This window comes from Pelobates fuscus, chromosome 7 (assembly GCF_036172605.1).
Source record: "Pelobates fuscus isolate aPelFus1 chromosome 7, aPelFus1.pri, whole genome shotgun sequence".
Taxonomy (NCBI): domain Eukaryota; kingdom Metazoa; phylum Chordata; class Amphibia; order Anura; family Pelobatidae; genus Pelobates; species Pelobates fuscus.
The window spans coordinates 31,190,701-31,214,036 of NC_086323.1; the positions used below are offsets into that span (position 1 = coordinate 31,190,701).

General features: G+C 44.4%; 1 protein-coding gene across 1 annotated transcript in view; it reads left to right on the plus strand.

Annotated features, from left to right (window-relative positions):
• Positions 1–12,464: 12,464 nt before the first annotated feature.
• LEPR (leptin receptor) overlaps positions 12,465–23,336 on the plus strand; it is a 92,636-nt gene continuing 81,764 nt past the window's right edge. The window contains exon 1 of the mRNA XM_063428029.1: positions 12,465–12,709. The gene's annotated coding sequence lies outside the window, so the exon portion shown is untranslated. The remainder of the gene's footprint in view (positions 12,710–23,336) is intronic.

Below are 23,336 nucleotides of genomic sequence, written 5' to 3' on the forward strand. Positions count from 1 at the left end.
ATTTTTATTTTGAATGACCTTATATGTGCCGAGTATATTCTTTAAGTTAAGGGTGCCGGTTGGTCATTCAGTTATTACATTGTTGCTAATGTAATGGTCTCAGTCTAATGAGTTTAATAGCTCTAATCAGCACCTCCTAAGTGTGTGTATTTCTTAACCAGCCAATTTTCTCCCGATATTTGTCCTTTTAATATGGTCTTTGTAATATGGTCTTTCTAATATGGTCTTTCTAATATGGTCTTTCTAATATGGTCTTTTTAATATGGTCTTTTTAATATGGTCTGTCTAAATTAATATTATCATAATATGTATGTTATATTCCATTTATTAAGTTTGATGTTCCCCAAAAGGTATGCTTAATTATTATTATTATTATAATATGAATGTTATTTTCATTCTGTTTAATTAGAGAAGAAGTGAAGATAAGTATTAAGTTTCCATCTAGGTCCTTTTGATGTTATTCTCCTGAGCCACAGGGATGTGTTACATTGCACTATTATATTTATATGTGATTTACACTTAGTGATAAAATGACATATATCGCATCCCTGCACTGTTTATGGCTTATTATAAGCTGATCATGTATTTTTGATTTCTATTCTTATTTATTTATGCCTAATACTTTTTATTTTTATTTTATTTTATGTTATATCTAAATTTAAATTTCTTTATTTCTTTATTTCATCTATGTATGTTTTTTTCCGCATTTGATTGAAATGTCTTATTTGCAAATTGCTATTTCTTTATTTCATCTATGTATGTTTTTTTTCCGCATTTGATTGAAATGTCTGATTTGCAAATTGCCAATTACTGACTTGTAGGTTTGTAGATATATATACTGGTATTAAGCAAGGTACTGATATGCCTCTGATGAAATTGGGCAATACCCTTTGAAACGCGTAAGGCTACAATCCACATTGGAAAGGTTTGAGAACTAAGGCCTGTTTGGAGAAAGCATCTGTTGGCTATCTACTGTTTCTGCCTAACATCACCGAGATGGCTCACCTATCGATGTGAGGTCGGAGGTGGACTAACCAAGACTGCGGACGCCGTCCTCACCGGTTGCTGCAACACCCACTTGGTAGAAGACGAATATCATCCACAGCCATCCAGTATCATCAGTCAGGTTATTTAGCCAATTTTGCTTTCTTCTTTTTTGGAGCAGTTCTATAATATTTTATTCACCTATATTTAGATGATTTACCTTTTTTAATTAAATAAAATAACACTCTATTTTTCACCTACAAGTTTTTATCTTTTATTGGCATTACACGGATTATACACGGATCCTGTCACGACTTTAACACAATATATTTTTTATCTTTGATTGCTACAGCCACAATTATCACTTTCAGGCTGTCAGCCCAGATTTTTTTCGGTGAGAGACTAAGCATTTTGGCTGTTAGTCAGCAATACTAATTAGCCCTTATTTTATTTCCATTTCCATTTTTATGTTTTGGTTTATTTACTGACATTTTGGATCTATTTTTTTTAATTATCACTAATTTTCTACTTTTGCACTCGATCTTTCTTGTATTGAAAGTATATAAATTCATAAATACCCCAGTTGATCTTGCTATTTCATCCAGCAGATCAAAGGTGGTTTATGATACACACTCTAAAAGACTGGTATATATTATTCATCCAATTTGGGACTTATATATTTATACTTGGACTATTTGCTGCTATGAAACATAATGCTGTGATTTTATACTGAGTATAACTTTGTCTGCCTGAGTACACACATTTGCATTTTAAGAATTTCCTCATTTTTAGAAATTAGAATTTTATTGTGTAACTATAAGGCATTCTCTTCTTTTTATTGTAAAAGCTCCTGGATAAATTGTATCTTTTCTAAGAAAATCTATATTGTCTATTTTTTGGGTTGATCACAATAATGAATTAAGTAAATGCTATCCCTTTAAATTTAGGAGCAATTCAATTTATCTAACCCTATACGATAATCATTTGGTATGTGAATGTATAGTCTATTTTCCCTTGTGAGGTAACCATCCCTTATGAAATGATTTCTGTATCTCTCCCTTTAAATTATACTTTGAATTATTTTGCAATTTCTCTCCTGTTCTGAAGTAGGTTTCAAAGATAGATGTGTTCTCAATAAGAACTGAAAGATCTATACCAGTTGGTTTAAATACGATTGTAATAACAAATGAAGAGGATGCTATTGTTTTTATGTTTATGTTTTATGTTTATGTGTATACTTATGCTCAAGAGCAATCGATCCTGTGCAAATATCTATTTAAATCTGATAAAGCTTATAAGACACCCATTGTGTATAGGAACATACTGAGTAATAGTATTGCATTCTAATGATCAGATGTTGCTTTTTGACTGTGTGTTTAAATAGAATCAACACCTTTTTTGGTTGATAAAAGGAGTTCAGCTAGTTAGAATAATTTAAATAATTTGAATAATTTAAATAATTTAAATAATTTAAGTCCGCATATGCAGAATTGATTGCCCAGTAAACATGACCAAAATTCACGCCCCCTGGCCAATGGGAGGAGAAGGGGGAGGCTCTGTGGACTTAAAAGACTGTCTGGAACTCTCTGACGTCGTCGGATGAAGCCTGTGGAGGCGGGCGAAACGCGTCACACAAACGTCACTGGAGGGGCGGACCCGGAAACGGTCACGTGATCGGACTGATCGGACTGCAATCAGGAAGCGTTTTTACAATATTTGTTCATGCTTTTATGTGGGTGACTCTGCGAGTCTATACCCACCACATCCCAAGTAAGGGTTTTAATTTTTTTATGTAATAAACTTACTTAAGATATTATTCAATTGGAGGTCCTCCCCTTCTGTTTTCACACACAGCACAGCAGGGATCGGCAGTGAACATATCCTTTGAAGGATTCAGCGGTGTGGGGATATCCCCTCTCCTAAAGAGCCTTGCAAACCCAGAGCCAGGGGTGATAGGGCTCTGGGACATGTGAGTTTTTTTCCCTAAGATTTCTCTTAATATATAGGAGTGTATTCAGACAGTCTGCACTATTATTTGTATTTTATATTTGCAGATTATTTTAGCGCGCTGTTTTGGTAACTATACAGAGAAGCCCCCGTCCTTGCCAATAAAAACCTGCAGTGGCTCCTAAACACCACTGCCTCTCACCCCCCCCCCCCGTCATAAAAAACATAATCCAATGCCTGCCATCAGCCGACCTTATCCACGCTCGATGGGCACGAGACCTCAGGCAACCTAAAGTTAAACCTTTTGAAGCAGGGGAGGCTGAGACCTGTAAACATGAGGAACTTATTCCATCCTTAACATAACCACACTTAATTGGCAAGGACATACCCCCGACTCGCTGTGACTAACTAAACCTACGCGGGGTGGGCGGGCGGGAAGCTGTTCACTGGCCCGAATCCCAAGTGGCACTGAGGTAAGACCTCCCCCCTGCTAGCTCACATAGCCTTAACCCCCACCCACACCATACACCCACTATCAAAGACCCTCCCCTGCATCTATCCCCACACTCCTACATGTGCCCTTGTCCGCTTAGCTGCGCTATCTCCCCAGGGCCTTGTATGTACGTAGTGGGGAATTACGATGAAGCATAAACATTATTAACCCCATTCAACCTCCCCCCAATAACGACAGACAACGTGGTATGGATGAACAGGCCACAGCATTTATTATAACATAAATAAATTACTGTATAACACACCCATAACTCCATATATTAAACTCTTCTTTCTGTAACGAAATTGTTAGCAACAAAACATAAATAACATATATATATAAATAACAACTCAACATACAGTGCTATACAGAGAAGCCCCCGTCCTTGCCAATAAAAACCTGCAGTGGCTCCTAAACACCACTGCCTCTCACCTCCCCCCCCGTCATAAAAAACATAATCCAATGCCTGCCATCAGCCGACCTTATCCACGCTCGATGGGCACGAGACCTCAGGCAACCTAAAGTTAAACCTTTTGAAGCAGGGGAGGCTGAGACCTGTAAACATGAGGAACTTATTCCATCCTTAACATAACCACACTTAATTGGCAAGGACATACCCCCGCCACCAGACCCGCTGTTTTACCCCTAAATCAGCGGGGAACCCCACCAAAACCAGCCATGGCCTGCTCCCCCCGCCTCCTGTAGGGCGAGATTAAAAAGGTCGAGCCCGACCTCCGTGAGATGTACACCGTCCCTACAAAAAAAATGAGCCGCCTCCCGTTCAAAAACCCTATGACGGACCGGGAGTCCATGAGCCCCCAAAACGAACTGGGAAACCCGCCTGTTCAGCTTGCGCCGGCAACGCTCCATGGCACTTTGACTCCTGGCGCCACGCCAATAGTTGCGGGCGACAACTTCAGACCAGATTAAGCGCACGACCCGGGAACAAAACCAAGATGCGGGCCAAGTCCCGCTTCACTTCCGAGATCAAATCCCAAATGGGCACCGAACCCAGATCATTCCCCCCCAGGTGGATAACCAGGACACTCGGCGCACCCAGGAGCATAGACAGCCGTACCAACTCGGGAAGGAGCCGTGACCACCTCATACCCCGCGCCCCGAGCCATCGAACTTCCGCTTCGGAAGGCGAGAAACCCAACCTCGAACCTCCAGGCCGAACCGCCGCCCGCTGCCCAGCCCAGTAAACATAAGAGTGTCCGACGATCCAGATCCTGGGGGGAACAGAAACTGTGGAAAGAAATCACGTCAATAAACCGGCCGGACGAACATAGGAAATATAGCGCCCTGAGTCCCACCTACCAATCCTCTGAACCACCTGCGCTGGCATGCCTAGCCGAGAGGCCTCGGTCGCCGCCCCAATACGGAAGGAATGGCCCCCGAACTCCCTGCTATCCAACCCCATTGCTTCAAGCCCCAAACGAAACACCCTAACAAACTGGAAATGGGAAAGGAAACTACCATCCCCATGCACCAGGAGAGGCAGCGCAGGAGAAGAGCGCACAGCACAATATTCCCCAAAGGACCACACGGGACAAATGCCGGAACCCGGCACAGCCCCCAAACGGACCCACTTACCCTTCCCCAAGACATCCGTCTTAGAGCGGCGGATTCGGAACGAGATCCGATCAGTGACGCACGAAACGTCACCAAATAGCACCCCCCCTACCTGCCGCCGGCTGGGGCATACTAGCTCCCCAATCCGCATGGCGCCGAAGAATGCCAGGGAAAAGGCAAGGCGAAACAGCCGAACCTCGAAATCCAAATGGCAAACCCCGTGCAACGCCTCACACAAAGCAGTCAGGAGCGTGCCCGAGACAGGACGCCTTGAGTCCGGCACAGACACCCTCCCCCGTCTCAAGCCTTTTAGTGCCTGCCGCACAATGAACGCCTTAGTAGCGTCCTCCCAACCCCGTAACTTAAACAGGAAGCTGAGTCCTGACAAGCGAGCCGAAATGGCCGAGGGCGACAGTCCTGCGGCCTCCCAATCCCCCAAGAGCCGAACCAAACCCTGCAGACGAGAGGATGAGTCCTGGAAGCCCCCGTGGGCTCCCTCCCACCCTTCCCATTCCCGCCAAACCTTATTATAGCGGTCCCATGTTGCCGCAGTGACCGACCCACGGACCAGCTCCATCAGTCTGCCAGACCCAAGGACCACATCTCTGCCGGACACGGGACACGCTCCAGTTCGGCCTGTGGAGCCACGGCCCGAAACACGTCCCACTGTGAACGAGAGAGAGCATCGGCCATCACATTACGCACACCCGGGATGTGCACAGCCCTACAATACACATTCAGCTCCAGACAGCGCAGCACTAGGCGCCGGAGCAAGCGAACCACGGGGGGGGGGGAAGATGCAGACAGCTGGTTGATAGCCTGGACTACACCCAAGTTGTCACAATGGAAAACCACCCGCCTATCCACCAGCAGGGAACCCCATACCTCCAATGCTACCAAGATTGGGAAGAGCTCCAGAAACGCCAGATTCCGAGTGAGCCCCGCCGCATACCAGGACTCCGGCCACGAGTCAGCGCACCACCTAGCCCCTAGAATGGCTCCAAAGCCGGCAGAACCCGCCGCATCGGTAAACAAATGGAGGTCCGCATTAGAGACCTCCGGGGCCTGCCAGTAAGACCTGCCATTATAGGAGGCCAAAAAGGAGTCCCAGACAGCCAAATCGGCCCGTAAGGGCCGGGTAAGCCGGATAAAATGTAGCGGATGAGGGGGCGGAGCCTGACTGGCTTCCCGACAAGACGCGTGCTTTCTGGGCTCCCACAGTCTACCTCGACTAATCGCAAATAATCGTCCCTGCAACAAAATTACCTACATGAGGCTACCCTACTTTAGCCCAGCGTGCCCTAAGGAAACTTTTGACACCTCTCTCGTGCAAAACGGTACGAGAAAGCCTGAGATGTCCGACCGAGGCCTGCGGGCGTTGGCACTGGGGAGAGACGGCCGCTTTCCCCGTCCTTCAGCTGGCGGCTCAGGGGACATGACACTCCGCCCCCCCCCCCGGACCGGCGGGGGTAATCCCGGTCCAAACCTGGGTGAGAACCCAGCTAATCAGCAAACGTCAAACCCACACGGACAACCTGCAATGACAGAGCGGAACATAATGGCGACTGCCACGTGTACACTAAGCAAGGGTGAAGAGGAACTGGATATCACAGCACGTCTGGAACGCACATTTGCAGCCTTTTGGCTGAAAATGGCTCACAGGCTGAAGCAAGCTCAGCCCCACGTAGCAAAGGTAACCGTACCAGCAGAACCACCACCTGACACTGGCAAGCAACCCCCAAGCCGAAAAGTGCTGGCGGGCAGGCGATGCCGGAAAAAACGACTCCTCCTGACGGATATTCGACCACATGGAGCAAAGACTAGAAAACAAGACAGCACAAGACAGCCACGACAGCGGCTGGATCCCGCCAGGATGCACAACACAATCAAGGTACAGTGGGGAACCCTACCAGCGAAAGCCCATACCTGGCGATCCTCAAAAACTGGGTGCAGCAGGCAGCGCCCACCCTGGCTACGGGACTCTATACACCCTCAGACGGGCATAGGTTGAAAATGCCTGAACCGCAAGGACTTAATGACCGTCCACCTTACCCACAAAAGAGGGGGATTTGGCATACAGTCCACATACAAACCGGACGCTTTCCTGCTTCTTATTCCCCCTGACTTTCGAGGTGATACTAATTTCCAGCATACCCAACAGCCATGAGTACACCTCTCTCAAATTACCTATTGTGCCCCCTATTGCATGCTCTCTATGTCTCACCCGTGTGATAAGCAATACTTATAAGTACATATAGAGGAATAGGAAGCAGCACCACAAGAAACGTTAGTCTGGCCGTTATGTACCTGCTGCATACCATCTATTACCATCTATTATTGTTTTGCTCTCTATTACTGGGACTGTTTTTCAATCATTTCCTGCACCCGTATTGTCCCTGCCTCATTTAAACACCCAGTGGCAGTTCAACATTTATACTTAATCACATATCACTCACACTGTCTATGCATGCAGCCAACCTACATCAAGCTTTCTGCTTTGAAGCCACTTAACCCCCCAGATAATCTCTACTGCCACACACGGCACAGGGCAACTGTCATACCCACCGTAGCAACGCTCATACCATTAATAAGCCCTGGGGGCATCGCTACTCCCGCAGGCGTAGACTATGCTTAGTTTTTAAATGTTCCTGATATTACTAGACATGTCTATTTTATTTCACGTAATTACCAGCCTGGATGAATCTAAGGTTATAGACAGTTCTATTTAGCCTGACTTCTCTCGTTATATAAAAAAAAACAAAAACCTGTGCTGTAAAAAAAAAAAAAAAAAAAAAAAAAAAAAAAAAAAAAAAAAAAAAAATGTAGCGGATGAGCGACCCCCGATGTCGCCGCCGCCAGGCGCCTATTAAAGATCCGCCCCATTGGCAACATCCGACAGGCAAAATTAAATTTTGCCAACAAAGACTGCAGGCAGCGCAGCTGGATCTTACGCCGGCCCAGTGCACGGGACACCGCAAGGCGCAGATCCAAGACCTTATCGGGCGGCAGCCGACATTCCCCAGACATCGAATCAATTTCGATGCCCAGAAAGCTCAAGCACGTGACCGGACCCACCGTCTTGTCGTGCGCCAGCGGGACCCCGAAGCGCTGAAACACCTCCCCGAGAACCCGCAGCAGGAGAGCACAGACGTGCGACTCCGCCGGGCCTACACACAGGAAATCATCCAGGTAGTGCAGGAGGGAAGTGACCCCTGCTTCCCTCCGCACCACCCATTCCAGAAAAGTGCTAAAGCACTCAAAATAAAAACAGGATAGCGAGCAACCCATGGGGAGGCACATGTCCACAAAAAACTGGCCCTCAAAGGCACACCCCAAAAGATGATGGCAATCCGGATGCACCGGGAGCAGCCGGAAAGCGGATTCCACATCCGCCTTAGCTAGCAGCGCCCCCGGGCCCGCTGCTCTCACCATGCGAACTGCCGCATCAAAGGATGCGTAGGAAACCCTGCAGAGTTCCGTGGAAATGTCGTCATTCACCGATCCACCACGAGGGTATGACAAATGGTGAATCAAACGATATTTCCCTGGGTCCTTCTTGGGCACCACACCCAAGGGAGAAACCCGCAAATTCGCCATCGGTGGGGCGGAGAAAGGGCCGGCCATCCTACCCAAGGAAACCTCTTTATCCAATTTCTCCCGCACCACATGGGGAAAAGCCCGCACGGACTTGAGGTTCCGGACGGAGAGCATAGGAGGGAGCTCTGCGAACGGGATCCAAAACCCCTGTTCAAACCCCTCCACTAAGATACGCGCTGCAGCCCGATTCTCATAAAGGTCGAGCCATGGGCGCATCGCGTTTTCAAGGACCGGCGTCGTCGCCCTTTGCCCCCATGTCCCCTTTCTCCCCCGTTTTGCCCCGCTTGAAACAGCGGGAGGCCGGGTGGGCCCCACCGCAGCCGGAGCATTCGTGCTTAAACCGGCACGAGGACCCCCACTTACAGAGACTGTCGTTAAATTTCCAACAACAGCCGGACCTCGGACTGGAGGCCGATGAGGAGGAGGATGCGCCCCCACCGGCCCCCCCGAGAAAAGACGAAAAAGCACCCTGTTGAGGGGCAGGACGAGTCATGATGGAGAGCCATAGACCGATATCCATCTGGTCCCACGACAGCGAGGGACGCACTGCCAGCCGCTGTCGAAACTGCTCGTCGTACCTCCACCAACCTAATCCCCCATAGGTGCGACAAGCGTTCCAAATCGTGTCCTGATAACAGAACAGAGCGGAACACTTCTGGGGATACTTCTCCCCCACCACGCTGGCCAAAATAGAGAAAGCCCGAATCCAGTTCCCAAAGTTTTTGGGAATTTTGCGATAACGGTACTTGTCCCTATCCTTTTCTGACTCCTTGCTGTCCTTGTCCGCCACGGGAGGAGCCTCCTCCAGCGGCAGAAGGGAAAATATTTCTACAAACTCCCCCTTCCAAATTTTTTCCTTAGTCTCCTGCTTCAAGTGCAAGCCCAGGGGGCCAGACCAGCACATGTAAGCAGCGCCCCGCGCCACGTCCGCGACCGCGAGACAAGCATCGTCTGCGGCGGAACCAACACTGGCCACCGTGGGCGCCGGGGAACCCAGAGGCACCGCACCGCCACCCGACCCGGGAAGGGGCCCAGTAGTAGGAGAAGACTGAACCTGAGGAGGGAGCAGGGCAGGGGACCACGCTGACCGGAGCTGACCATCAATGGCATTACCGCTAACCGCCACCCCCTTCTCCCACTGATCCAAAAAAACCCTAAGACCTACGAGGAACCCCCCCAACCCGGGACCCGCAGCGCCAGAAACGGAAGGAATAAGGTACTCACCGGTCGCAGACTGGCGATCCAAGCCCGGTACTGCGCTCACAGAAGGCTGAGGCAAGGAAACTGCAGTTCCAGCATCCACTGAAGACGTCAGCTGGGATCCAGACGCCACCTGCTGGACGGATCCATGAAGTGCAGCAGTATCCGCCCTATTGCCCCGCCGGCCGCGGGGGGACCTGGATCGTTGCCGGGCGGCCGCCTGCCGCCCGGATGGCACATTCCGCCGCCCACCGCCGCCCACCGGCCGGGGCGGACGGCGTAGAGGGGGATCCACGAGTAGGCCGCGCGGCACCCGCACCAGGGGGCCGCGCGGCGGAAGCAGGCCGCAACCCCGGCCTGGTAGTGATAGGCCGCGCGGCCGCGGAGGCCGCAGGCCGCGCGGCAGACGTAGGCCGCGTCCCCGGCCTCGAGTTGGAAGGCCGTGCGGCAGTAGAGGCGGCTGGCCGCGCGGCAGTGGCAGGCCCCGTGTCTGAAGGCCGTGCCACGCGCGCGGCCGCAGAAAGCCGCAAATTACACCTCCTAGCAGTAGGCCGCGTGTCTGGAGCCCCAGACACGCGGTTCTGGCGAAGACTCGGGCCCGGGCTCCCAGTCCTCAACCGGGCCCGAGGAGTAGGATCAGGGGAGAGCCTGGCAGGCGGCCGGGAACGCCTGCCAGTGCTGGTGCGGCCCCCAGGGGCAGGGACCACAGAAGGAGCAGCAGGGGGGACCACAGAGGATACCCCAGGGGAGGGTAGGCCACGGGGGGTGCCCACACCGCTAGCCATACCTACAGTAATGCTGGCAAATTGCTCCCTCAGTTGCCGGCCACCATCCAGCGCAGCAGCAGCCCTGAGGGACGACAGAATCGCCTCAACATCCATCCCTCAAGCTGTGGAGACTAAAGGCCCAGGCAAACAGGAGCAAGAGACAGGAAGCTGTTCACTGGCCCGAATCCCAAGTGGCACTGAGGTAAGACCTCCCCCCTGCTAGCTCACATAGCCCTAACCCCCACCCACACCATACACCCACTATCAAAGACCCTCCCCTGCATCTATCCCCACACTCCTACATGTGCCCTTGTCCGCTTAGCTGCGCTATCTCCCCAGGGCCTTAGTTAAATGTGCTGACAACAAAATCACACAAAAATTCAAAAATGGAAATCACATTTTTCAACCCATGGAGGTCTGGATTTGGAGTCACACTCAAAATTAAAGTGGAAAAACACACTACAGGCTGATCCAACTTTGATGTAATGTCCTTAAAACAAGTCAAAATAAGTCTCAGTAGTGTGTGTGGCCTCCACGTGCCTGTATGACCTCCCTACAACGCCTGTGCATGCTCCTGAAGAGGTGGCGGATGGTCTCCTGAGGGATCTCCTTCCAGACCTGGACTAAACCATCGGCCAACTCCTGGACAGTCTGTGGTGCAACGTGGCGTTGGTGGATGGAGTGAGACATGATGTCCCATATGTGCTCAATTGGATTCAGGTCTGGGGAATGGGCGGGCCAGTGCATAGCATCAATGCCTTCGTCTTGCAGGAACTGCTGACACACTCCAGCCACATGAGGTCTAGCATTGTCTTGGGAGGAGGAACCCAGGGTCAACTGCACCAGCATATGGTCTCACAAGGGGTCTGAGGATCTCATCTTGGTACCTAATGGCAGTCAGGCTACCTCTGGCGAGCACATGGAGGGCTGTGCATAGATTGCAAGTTTTTCAGACCAGATGCAAGATCTAACGCAATTTGAAAGTTGTATTTTGTTCTTCCTTCATGCTGTGTACAGATTGTATCGAGCAGAACAAAATCTCTATGATTCCAACCTTAGTCTTTCAAGTTTTACATAAATTATTACAGTAGGTGCATTAACCCACTGAACTATATTATCAGCTGCACAAAATGGAGCATCATAGCAAGATTAATATAAGGACCTTAGTCCATTAGAAGAATTTTGCAGCTAGACTAATAAGTTGGGGATTTTTGGTTATGGTGAAAAAGTAATTATGGCATTTCTGTTTATGATATTTTCCATGGTATGTTGTAGTGCAGAGTTCCCTAAACAATATTCGCAGATATGGCTATTTCAAATGGTACCTGAGCTGTATATTATGAGGCTATATTATATTTTTTACCACTGAACCAACAACCTCCTTCATTTTAAATAACGAATGTTCATATTTACACACTCGTTATGGATATATGATATGAGTATCCTATATTTCCTCCAAAATTTCTCCCTTCCTTGAAACTCAGGTCTTCTCAGGAACACTAATTCATGATGACTTCAAAAAAACTTATTATGGGAGGTGGTGCTAAGACTCATGGGAAATATACGTTGATTTGCATGTAATGCCTTTGCTGCGCCTTTTAAGAAGGTAAATCTATAATATATAATAATATGATCCATCGAAATAGGTAGATATAAAGATAGACAGACAGACAGACAGACAGACAGACAGATCGATCGATCGATAGATGCATACAAACAGAAATGACAGACAGATGGATAGATAGTGTAGGAATCCTGCAGAGATTCAGTACTGACATCTGACATTTAATTTGCTCCATTGATAAAAAACTTCCTGCAGATTAAATGGATTCCCCTGAGTAGCTGGATGGTTGTAGCTGTGTCCCAGCTGCAGGGAGAATACATACTGATAGTTAGTTTCGTGTTATTGGCTGTGTGGATTTATTGATGAATTGAATGGCAGGGTCTATCCACACTGATTGTCCTATCTGCCCACTCACACCCCTCAGCACACAGCACATTGTGATTCACATCATGCAGCCCTGTGCCCTCCCCTGTGATTGTGCTGGGCTGTCTCAAATACACACAGCAAGCTGATCCACTGCAGCCCTCACACTAAGAGAGAGAAAGCCAGGCTCTGAGACCCAACAGTGCTCCTCCAGACACGGTAAGTTACAGTGTATCCACTCTAAGCACTGCGGGGCTCCAATGGTTCATAGAACAGACTGAGGGGGGTAGTGAGGGGAGGTGGGGGGGAATAATAAAATAAATTGTTCTGAATGTACTTAATGTTCTGTAATGTACTGTGACCTGCGTGCTCTCAATTATAATGTTCTATAATGTGTTTTATTGTAAAGCTCCGGAAAAAGCTGACGCTATATAAATACCAATAATAATAATAATAATAATAATATAATAATAATAATAATGTTACCTGTGTGCTCTCAATAATAATGTTCTATAATGTACTTTTACCTGTGTGCTATCATTTATAATGTTCTATAATATGCCAGAACTCACTGACTCTATTACAACTTTCTCACTTCTATGGGAATTGTTAAATAAATAGAATGAACTGTATAATCATTATAATTAGCTGCCGCTAAAGATTATTATAAATTAGAGTATTAGTGGAATTGAAGCACTCGATTAATTGTGTTACTCATTTGTTTACTTGTATGACACACAAACACACACACACACCAACTCTCTCTCTCTCCCGTCTCTCTCTCTCTTATCTTTATACATAAGAGATTTTGTGAGTTACAATGCGATAGTTTGCACAATGCTGACGAATGTTTTAATTTCAGTACACTTTACCTAGAGGTAATATTTCCAATAATATTCCCAAAATAATGACACAGACTATTTGTGGGAATGGTATGTGTAACCGTATGGGTATCAAAGGGGAGATTGGACTATAACAACAAGATTTAGCAAAGTCTAATTCATCCTAAAAGTTGTAATTCAATAGGAGAGCGATCGATCATACTGATTAGGACAAAATAAATCAGGGTTGGGATCAACAGAATCTAGACAGTGATCCGGAGCCATCTCTGTATCCACTGCATTTTCAAAGTGTGCATTTATTACCTGTCATTTATTATATCACCATATCATATCTTTGGTAAATCTTGGGGTGCACTCTTTCTGTCTTCTTTTTTGGGGAACTGTAAGTTAGAGGTAAGAAGTTAAGGTTAAAAAACCCCCAAAGAAGCCAAGACCTCTCATTAGATCATTGAGTTAACACAGGTTATGTTTTTTTATGACAAGCAGGAGTGTATTGTACTTGCTGCCATTGTATGTTCTTGATTACTGGAATTCACTTTTATAATTTACATAAACACATTGCATTATTCACTAAACTGTGAAATGTTCAGCATTAAAAAATATCAGTCTCAAGTTGTGATTATAACTGAGTTGTTATCTGTTTTTTTTATTTTTTTTAATTCACTTAAAGGAACACTATAGTCACCTAAACAACTTTAGCTTAATGAAGCAGTTTTAGTGTATAGATCATGCCCCTCAGGTTTTACTGCTCAATTCACTGTCATTTAGGAGTTAAATCACTTTGATTCTGTGTATGCAGCCCTTGCCACACCTCCCCTGGCTATGATTGACAGAGTCTGCATGAAAAAAACAAAACTGGTTTCACTTTCAAACAGATGTAATTTACCTTAAATAATTGTATCTCCTTCTCTGTAAATTGAACTTTAATAACATATAGGAGGCTCTTGCAGGGTCTAGCAAGCTATTTAAATAGCAGGGGATAAGAAAATCTACGTTAAACAGAACTTGCAATAAGGGAAGGATAAACATTAGATGACTTTTTAAAGGAAGTGTTTAGGAAGGCTGTGCAAGTCACATGCAGGGAGGTGTGACTAGGGTTCATAAACAAAGTGATTTAACTCCTAAATGGCAGAGAATTGAGCAGTGAGACTGCAGGAAAATGATCTATACACCAATACAGTTTCATTAAGCTAAAGTTGTTTTGGTGACTATAGTGTCCCTTTAAGTTACTGCAATTTAGTGTATAGTAAGTAAACTCCATTTATCTTGTTATTAATGTGTTATATTGATTTATTTCTAAGATTAACTGAGAAACATTGCGTGCGATGGCAGACATGATGTCGCTCGCCATTTGTTATCTAAAAATCTCTTTTACTGTATGTCCTCCTGTACAATGCATTGTACAGCGCTACGGGAATTTTGCTGGTGCTATATAAATTAATAAAATAATCATAGTAATTACATACCCAGGCTGTCTAACAGTATTCCCACTGCCATCTCCACCGGTAGTCTGTTCCAGGCCTCTTTAAAAAAAAGTTGTATTTTCTCAAGGCGACCCTCTACTGGTGGCGGTGGGTATTGCAACAAAAGGAGATACCTTTGATTTTTTATTTTTTTTTGGACCTCTGTTTTATTGTTTTCAAAATCTTTTGGCAATTAATACTTTTATTAAATACTTCAGCAGTCTCAGTTAAGTATATGTTTATAGTGTAAAGGTAGTTGGACTGACGGTATATTTGACTATTAATTGTGCATATAGATTAACGTGAGCCTGTGCTTGAGACTGCCGTTACAATTCAACACTATTTGGCAGAAAAGGACTTGCAGAGAGTTTTGGGAGATGTAGTTGATTACAGAGAGATTATAGACAGATTTTTTAGAAACTGTTTTAGGAAGTATTGGCTTGGGATCTAGCACAAAAAAATTAAATCCCAAGCCCTCTCTGCCCTCCTTTACCTTCACCTCTAAATTATCTAGCTCAATAATTTAGCGTCACTTTTAGTTACACCTGAAATTCAGAAAGACCTTCATGAATTTCCATTGATAATGTATCATTATTCTGTAACTCTGTTATAATAAACAATCAAGCCCATCAAGATCAATCTTTCATGTATCTGTTTCTGCTGTTGGTCCAAAAGAAGGCAAATGCTCTAATTCACCGTGATTTCCAAAGTTACCACAAGAAGAGACTATATTTCTTCTCGAGTCTAAAAAAATGGTAATCAGATTAATTATTGCATCATTAACATCTGTTGTCACATATTAACTGTTATATCCTTTGGCATTCTAAAAAATAATAGTTTTAGGTAAAATCTCCTTTCATCAAGTTTCTTTGTACATTCCTGTAAATGAACAGTGTGCAGGAGAACTATGTATACTGGCCCTTTATGCATTTGTATAATGTTGTCTTATGCCTTCTGAGTCACCCTTTTTAAAGTAAATAAATGCAGTTTTTCTATCTTATCTTAATCCTTTAGTTAGCAGGTGTGTGCGTTGATTGTCTTGTCAATGGGTGAGTTATTGCAAACTGTGTTACATTTAAGGAAGAAAAAATATACATACAAGTAACGATTGACCTGCCACAATTAAAGGGACACTATAGTCACCAAAACAACTTTAGCTTGCTCTATAACATTGAACTTCAATTACACACAAGAGGCAGGAGATAATACATTTGTACATAATACAGAATTTACAATTTGCAATAAAAGAAGTTTAAACGTTAGATCTCACTTTACAGGAAGTGTTTAGGAAGGATGTGCAAGTCACATGTAGAAAGGTGCGGCTAGGGCTTTGTAAACAAAGTGATTTAACCCCTAAATGGCAAATAATTGAGCAGTGAGACTGTATCTATGCATCAAAACTGCTTCATTGTTGATTTATTAGGTGACTATAGTGTCCCTTTAATAAATGTGAATTCCAGCTGCTTTGATTAAAAATGAATTTATTGTAGACTAGTTTGTCTAGAAATAACTGACTCAGCCACTACACAAGATTTTCCCAAATTTTCCGATTACTGACTGATAACTTAATGTCCTGAGATGGTGACACAGATTGCATTGTCTCAGCTAGGCACCTGCTCCAATTACTCAGAATTTCTAAACAGATAATGACTTCCAGCCTGGGCTTACGGCTTCAAGGGGAAAAGTCATAAAACGAGGAATGTAAAGCAGCAATGCAGAGCTATATGGCTCGTAACACCGAACATATTACAGAAAATTCGCAGCTCCACAGAGAACATGGCCAATAAATCTTACTTTGATTTATAATGTTTGATCAGTTGACGAGGAAATTACATATAAATCTGAAGGTAGCTATGGCAACAACTGGGTGCATAGCAATTAATTTAATTAACAGGGTTATTCACCAAAGTTGAAAATGTTGGGAATTGTAATTTAATTCAAAGTGAATTTTACATTTAAGGCCAAATAAGTGAACTGTAAACATTCCCCAAGTAACAAATGTTTTGAGTTTGTCTACTTCGGCCTAATGTGTGTAAAATCACTGAGTATTTCTAACAGTTCGACCTTTGTTGAATAATTATGTCCGTTGCATCCACTGTTTTCTCTGGGTAATTAAAATAACTACTCAGGCTATTGTGGTCCAATAATTACTCTGGTAGATTATCATGAAAATTTAATTTAGATTTTTTTTTTCTGTGATGCCAGATGCATTTTTTTTGTGTTAACAAAAAACAAAACAAAAGCTAAGCTCCACCCTTTTGTCACCCACTGTTGAAAGCAAAACATTTATAATAACATGCCTATATATATATTTGTGCTCGGAATTTAAATACGTAATGGATAGTAACTGTGAGCAAAGTTGGTTGTGGTGTGCCGAAACCAACGTACGAGTGGGCCTGTAAATAAAAGAGGGCCCACCAAGGAGAATGTAATTATAACAGGGTGTAGGTGGGTGGGAACAATCAGCTGAAAGGCAGAGGTGAGTAGGGGCTGGGAGTTTAAGTAGGGGACTTACTCCTCCCACAAATTCAGGCCTCCACAAGTTCAGGCCTTTTAACATATATATATATATATATATATATATATATATACGGTATATATGAACTGTTGTGTTGGCACTCTCGGTCTTCCTTTATAAATCTTTATTTTAATATTGTAAAAAAAAAAGCAATATTACAGTTCCCTAATAGAACTTATATCAGGAGAATTATCCTGATGATAGTTCCAGTAGGGAACTGAAACGTAGATTTTTTGACAATATTGAAATAAAGATTTATTATTACTATTTATAAAGCACCAACAGATTCCGCAGCGCTGTATAATTGGTGGACTGACAGACATTATTTACCACAGCTCGCAATGCCTGGTCCCCTCCCAGACATGCATTGCGGCGGCAGCGCAAGGGCGCATTATTAGCGTGCTCCAGCAGCTTGCCCTGTAAGTGAGGGGAAATGGGAGGGAGCATAGCAGTGGGGCTGACAGGGAGAATGATCCTCCGCCAGGCAACTAGGCGCACTGAAGATGCCTGGAACACATGAACAGCACTAATATGTGAAATTAAGGTAAGAGGGTTAATGTATGTGTTTCAGAGAATGTGTGTCTGTATGGGTCATTGTGTGTCTGTCTGGGTCATTGTGTGTGTCTGTATGGGTCATTGTGTGTCTGTCTGGGTCATTGTGTGTGTCTGTATGGGTCATTGTGTGTCTTTCTGGGTCAGTGTGTGTGTCTGTTTGAGTCTGTGTGTCTGTATGGGTCAGTGTGTGTCTCTATGTGTCAGTGTGTGTCTGTCTGGGTCAGTGTGTGTCTGTATGGGTCAGTGTGTGTTTGTATGGGTCATTGTGTGTGTCTGTCTGAGTCAGTGTGTGTCTGTATGGGTCATTGTGTGTCTGTACGGATCTGTTAATGTCTGTATGGGGTCAGTGTGTGTCTGTGTGGGTTAGTGTGTGTCTGTATGGATCTATCTGTGTCTGTATGGATCAGTGTGTGTCTGCATTGGTCAGTTTGTATGCCTGTATGTGTGCGTCTGCACAGGTCAGTGTGTGTGTGCGTCAGACTGCATGGGTCAGTGTGTGTGAATCTGTCAGCATGTGTCAGTGTGTGTCAATCTGCATGGGTGTGTGTGAGTCAGTCTGCTTGGGTCAGCGTGTGCCAGTCTATATGAGTGGATGGAGCGAATGGGACGAATGTTTTTTTTTTTTTTTTTTCTAGGGCAGCAAAAATCTTTGCACCGACCCTGAGTATAGATCGAGAACAGTAGGGGACCAAGGGTAGAGCCTTGGGGAACACTAACAGAGAGAGGTTGGGGAGGAGAGCCAGAGAAAGATTCTGTGAAAGAGCGCTGGGAGAGGTAGAAGAAGCACCAGGAGAGAGCAGTATCTCATAGATGAAGATTGCGGAGAATGTGAAGAAGCTGTTCATGATGAACAGTGTCAAAAGCAGCATAAAGGTCAAGGAGAATTAGGATAGGGTAGTGGCCACGGGATTTTGCAGCGATTTAGACCATTGGATACTTTGGTCACAGCTGTTTTGACAGTGTGACAAGCACGGATTCCAGACTGAAGCGGTTCAAGCAGAGAGTTCGATTCGAGGAAGTCTGTCAATCTCACATACACAACTCTCTCAAGGATCTTGTAGGCACGTGGAAGTAGCGAGAGAGCGGTGGAGTTAGGGTCAAGGTTTGGCATTTTCAGAATCGAGGTGAGAGTTGCATGTTTGAAGGGTGAAGGAATAATGCCAGGAGAGGGAGACATTAAAAATTTTAATGAGGGGCAGAGCAAGAGAAGGAGACAGAGTGCATATGAGACACGAGGGAATTGGATTGAGGGAACAGGTGGTGGGGCGGGAGGACCGGAGCAGGACAGAAAGCTCTTCCGTTGTAGTGAATGCAATAGGCATAGAACAGCGGAGGGGGTGCAGTTTGGGAAAGTATTGCTAAGTGCAGGAGTTGAAGGACACAATTATTATTTCACTTTTCATTATTTCAAACCTTGTCAATGGCTATATTTCACATCCAAACGCATGAATTTCATATATGTTTCCATAAAAAAACAAGGAGATTTCTGAGTGACCCCAACCTTTTGAACATCAATATATTTTATTTCTACGTACATCAAATCTGTTACCTGGCACCAGGCAAAACCGCTTTAAAGTCAGAGATCTCTTGTATATATATATATTGATGTTCAAAAGGTTGGGATCACTCAGAAAAGCCTTTTTTTTTTTTTTTTTTTTTTTTAGAAAACCTATATGAAATGAATAGGTTTGAATATTAAATATATTAATTGACAAGGTTAGAAATAGTGAAAAGTGAAATAATAATTGTGTCCTTCAATCTTTGCTTTCGTCAAAGAATCCTCAGTGTGCAGGAATTGCAGCGTTGCAGACATTTGGCATTCTAATTGTCAACTGTTGATATAATGTGAAGGGATTTTACCCCGTACATCCTGAAGCACTTCCCACAAGTTGGATCTTAAGTACCATATGGTCAAGATGCTCCCAAAACAGCTCAGTAGCGTTGACATCTGGTCACTCCATTAAAGCCAAAATACTACATCTTTCCTAAATAGTTCTCGCACAGTTTGAAGCTGTGCTATGTCTCATTGTCCTGTTGTAGGAGGATGTTGGCTCCAATGAAGTGCCGTCCCCAGTGTACGGCATGAAGTTGCAAAATGGATTGATAGCCTTCCTTCTTCAAAGTTCCTATCACCCTGTAAAAGTCTCCTCAAATGTTGATACCTCAAACTTAGATTATTCTGTCCATAACACTTTTTTTCCCAATCTTCCACTGTCCAGTGACTGTGTACATTTTCCCATCTTAATCTATTCTTTTTATTGGCCAGCGTGAGATGTGGAACTTTGTTGGAAACTCTGCCTAGAAAGCCAACATCGCTGAATTACCCTTCCATTGTTGACGTTGAGACTATTTGATGGAGCTGCCAGTTGAGGACCTTTGAGGTGTTTCTCAAACTAGACATTTTATTGTATTTGTGCTCTTGCATAGTTGTGGACCAGGGCCTCCGATTTCTTCTTTTTATTCTGGTTAGAGACAGTTTGCATTGTTCTGTGAAGAGAATAGTACATTGGCATTGTTCAAGATCTTACATTCTTTGGCAATTTCTCACATGAGATAGCCTTCATTTTTCAGAACAAGAATAGACTGACAGGTTTCAGAAGAAATTTAGCCTGTAAACAAGCCCACGATTGTTGATGCTCCAGATACTCAACTGGTCTAAAGGAAGGCCTGTTTTATTGCTTCTTTAATCAGCACATCAGTTTTCAGCTGCACTAACATAATTGCGAAATGGTTTTCTAATGATAAGTTAGCCTTTTTAAATAATAATCTTGGATTAGGAAACTCAACGTGCCATTGGAACACAGGAAAAGATGGTTGCTGCTGATAATGGGCTTCTGTATCACAATATAGATAGTTTTTTTATTATTGCCGTTTCCAGCAGGTCAGTGGGGACCGGGATAACCCCCACTGGTCCAAGGGAAGGGTTAGGAGCAGAGTAGGTTCACTTGTCTTGCTGGTCAGCGGGAAAGTCGGCCGCCCTTCTCCTGCCTAGCCGTCTGCAGGCCTCAGTGTGCTGCCGTGGCCCCCTGGCACCGAAAACTCCCGTGAGAGGTATCAGATGGGGTTGCTGCTGTCGCTTCAGTGTAGCCGGAATATTTCTCCGTGAAACAATCTGCTGAGCGGGAGCTCACGCAGCACACGTCCGATCAGCTCAGAGCTCCGGCTCTGCCCGATTTCATGTTATTTTAATGAACAAACAAATCTGCTTTTCGTTCAAAAACAAGAACATTCCTAAGTGACCCCAAACTTTTGAAAACATGTATATATGTTATTTCAGCATAGACTGACTGGGATTGCAAACAAATCATGAGTACAGAGATCTTACTTCTTCCTCATGTTAGATCTCCAAGGAAGAATTCTGAAGGATACAGAGAGCATGTGGGCCCCTTGGAACGATAGCCAGACTAGTATTATTGTAATAAATTAAATCCCAGGAAATAAAACTATACAAAAATCATGATCTGAGTTCAATATTTACTACAATTTCTCTGTTTTGAGAAAGTGTTGTACCATTTACCCCACCTGAAGTCAACTGCAAAGATGGCTTGATCTGATTAGTGTCTATTTTAACTGTTTATTAGCATGTTTTACAAGAGAAATCTATGCACGGCTTTGAAGAACAATGCACTTGTGACATACATATGTGTCCAAAAATTGTTAAAAAGTCAGTTTTAAGTACAAAACATCAAAATGGAATTATGTTTAGACTCTTGCTCTTGCAATAGCACCGCATTATAGAAAATAAACCCTTTGAGAACAACCTACCTGCTGTTAGGTCACTTACCCATTTTGACACATCCACGTCAATCAGTTGTGGTCTCAACAGTTTCAATGCAGTAGTTTTTTTTTTTTCTCGTTCACAATCGCATGATTCTGTCATCAATCAAAACGAAAATGACTCGAGCCGCAACCTTTTGGTTTTATATTGTTTGTGATGGTGTCACTCCGCAAAAATGGTGCAAACAGTGACGCAAGGGTTTGGTCCTATTTAAACCACTGTCACTTTTGGGTCAGTGCCGTTTGTGGTTTCACAGCTCTTTTAGGTTACCTTATTGTCCCTGATCATTTCGCCCAGATCTGGCTACGTTCTAGTCACCCAGATCAGAGGAGTTGGAGATGAATGTTCTGTATGTATTGTAGTAGACATGGTCTTTAAATCAAACTTCCTGGAAGGCTATCAAGACTAGATACATGCATGCCCTTCTTTTGCAGTCCTCTTGCACAATATTACTTGTCTTATCACATTATACAGAAAGTTCATGATAGTACACCTAATTAGTATTCCTAATATCCAAACCCGCACATTTCAATTAATCGAGATTGTAGGGTATAATCTATCCTTTCCACCTTATTATCAGCCACCAAGAACATACCTTGTTCTACCTGTGTGTCGTCTTTCCAAGAAAATGTTTCAACCACAAGTCCAGGCCCATATTGAAAGGCTCTCTCTGAACTAGAAGGATGATTTTATAGGCTGAATAATTTGAAACCAAACACATTTCACCCAGAAATGAAGCACGTATTGTAAAAGGGTTTGTTTTAAAGGCTTTGGTTGAGATACGTTCTATAATATAATAGCTCGGTCTACACCCACACAGCAAGAAAAAGCATTTGCCTTGATGGAAACACTTCATTTGTGAATGGAGACATACACTTAAGTGTCAAGGTCACATCATTCAGTTTGAAACAGGCTTTCATTCCAGCACGACTGTCAGTTCAATAGTTGCAAGTCTTTACAGAACTGGAACATCAATATTAAAAAGCACAACACTGTTACAGACCTGGGCTTTCTAGACATTAATTAGAGAAAAATAATGTAACAGTGCCTGCTGCATCTACTCTGTTACATCCTTCATTATGATGTGTCACTACCGCGAATGATGGAGTCTATCATGTACAGCTTTACCGTATAAGGTTGCAATAAGAAAAGTACATTTTGTTAGTTTGTGTGATCATGGCAATTGTTTGCATATGGCGGTGTAACGATTTTTCCAAAGCATTCGGAATTGCCTGGAGGATCGTTATTTGGTGTGTGTTCATTGTGCACTGCTGTTGATGGCGCATAAAAAACCCCATAAACTATAACTTCATAAAAGTTTTATTTTTAAAGGACCACTATAGCGCCAGGAAAACATACTATTTTTTCTGGCACTATAGTGCCCTGAGGGTGCCCCCACCCTCAGGGTCCTCCTCCTGCCGGGCTCTAGGGGGAGGAAGGAGTTAAACTTACCTCTTTCTCCAGCGCCGGGCAGGGAGCTCTCCTCCTTCTATCCGCCTCCTCAGCTGAATGCGCCTGCGTGGCAAGAGCCACGCGCATTCAGCCAGTCTCATAGGAAAGCATTTACAATGCTTTCCTATGGACGCTGGCGTCTTCTCACTGTGATTTTCAGAAAAAAAGGGTTAATCCTCGCTGGACCAGGCACCCAGACCACTTCATTAAGCTGAAGTGGTCTGGGTGCCTATAGTGG